Raw genomic sequence first — 2,055 nt, forward strand, 5'->3', positions numbered from 1 at the left:
CGGGGTTGACCTCAAAGAGAGGCTGGCCCTTGGGTTTCTTGAGCTGACTGTAATCATCTCCTTGAACCGTTATAATCTTACCTTCGTAGGGGAATTTGACCTTTTGGTGCAAAGAGTAAGGTACTGCTTTGGTGTGATGTATCCATGGCCGTCCTAACAGCAGGTTGAAACTGGTGGGCGCATCAATGACTTGGAACGGTACCTCCATTATGGCTGGCCCAATCACTAATTTTAGTGTAACAACCCCCAATACTTCTCTCCGGGTGCTGTCATATGCTTTCACTATCTGGTCGGACGGAATGAAATCTGTTTCTTCCAACCCCAGGCAGCTGGCCACCTTTAGTGGGCAAACGTTCAGTGCTGACCCATTATCAATGAGAACCATGGGCACAGTTTTGTCTCTGGTTTGAACAGTGATGTAAAGGGCATCGTTGTGACTGTCTCCCTCCTTGGGTAAGTCATCCTCAGAAAATCCGATGCTTTGCACCTTTGATGATTGGGTGAGGGTGGATACCAACACTTCAGGGCTGACTTCCACCGATGTTTGAAGTTGACTCAAAGCCTTGCAAAGAGCTTGGCGATGAGGAAAGGATGATGCTAGAAGTTCCCAAATCGAAACCCTAGCTTGTGTCTTTTTCAACTGTGAGAGAACTGGATCTTCCTTTGGTTCATCAGTCCTTTGGTAAGGGTTATGTGAGACTTTGTCCAAGACTAATGGTTCATATTGTCTCCCGCTCCTGGTTATAGCGTCGAGTTCCTCAGTCAGGTCATTCAGGTCTAGGACACAGATTTCATTCATTCCTAGGAATAGGTCGAAAGGATCGATCAATTCCTGGTCAGAAATAATAGCATTTACCCCGTGATTTGGTAAGGGATTAGTGCTAATGTTTGGTTTACTTCTCGGAATAATTGAACCATTGTCTACTAAGTCCTGGATGCGGTTCTTAAGCATCCAGCATGCTTCAGTCTTATGCCCATGTGCTTGGTGGTACTCACAGTATTCATTGGCTTTGAAATTCCTTGGTAAGGGGTTGGGTGGTGGTCTTGCCTCCAAAGGTTTGATGTAGTTTGCTTTGACAGCTTCTCGGAATACCAAAAGGATTGGCATCCCGAGATCAGTGTATGTTCTTCTTGACTGACTGCCATTTCGCATGTTTCCCATGTTTCCCACACGTAAAGGATTCGTGGGGGTGATGCTTGCCACTTCGTGGACTTTTCCAGGCTGGCTAGGTTTTTTGTATCTCGAGGTCCCCGGGTCTTCTTTCAATTGTCCCATTTGAAGTAAATCTTCTACCTTCGTAGCAGTGGCAATAAGCGACTGGAACGATGGTAGGTATTGAGTTTGTAATTGGTGTTGGTAGACAGGCTGTAGGTTCTTTATTATTATGTCCACCTGTTCTTGCTCAGAAGGTCGGTTAATCATTTGGGCGGCCTTGGCTCTCCACCTCGTAAGGAACGAGGAGAAAGGTTCATTGTTCCTTTGTTTAGTGGTTTCTAGCTCCCTTCGGGTTACATCCACTTCCATATTGTAGTGATACTGTGAGTTGAATGCATTACAGATGTCCTCCCAAGTCTTCATCTTAGACCGGTCTAGACTGACAAACCATCTTAATGCAGCACCGGTGAGAGATTGTTGGAACAACTAAGCAAGGAGCTCGCTGCTCAATCCAAATGGGTTAAGGGCACCCACATACATTTTCAAATGAGTTTTAGGACAAGTAGTTCCATCAAATTTGTCCATGTTTGGCATTTTGAACTTGGTTGGTAGTCTTGCTTCGGGGAACAGAGACAAGGAGTCCATGTCCACCACTTCTTTGTGTGTTTTAAGGGCAGTAACAGACCTTTCCAACAATTCAAGTTTTTCTCTCATTTTCTGAGCTTCCAACTCAGAAGCAGTTTTGGAGGGCATGTCCTCCAAGTTAGGGATAGGGTTTGAGGATGCAGATGCAGCACCAAGTCCTTGATTGGAGGCAGCATTATCATTTCCCCCAACTGGAGCTCCATTTCCATTACTACCGCCTAGTTCAGCTAATAGGGCAATTCTTTGGGCAGCCA

The sequence above is a fragment of the Jatropha curcas genome, chromosome 10, assembly GCF_041381405.1.
Source record: "Jatropha curcas cultivar XTBG-Jc1 chromosome 10, XTBG_Jcur_1.0, whole genome shotgun sequence".
Classification (NCBI taxonomy): Eukaryota; Viridiplantae; Streptophyta; class Magnoliopsida; order Malpighiales; family Euphorbiaceae; genus Jatropha; species Jatropha curcas.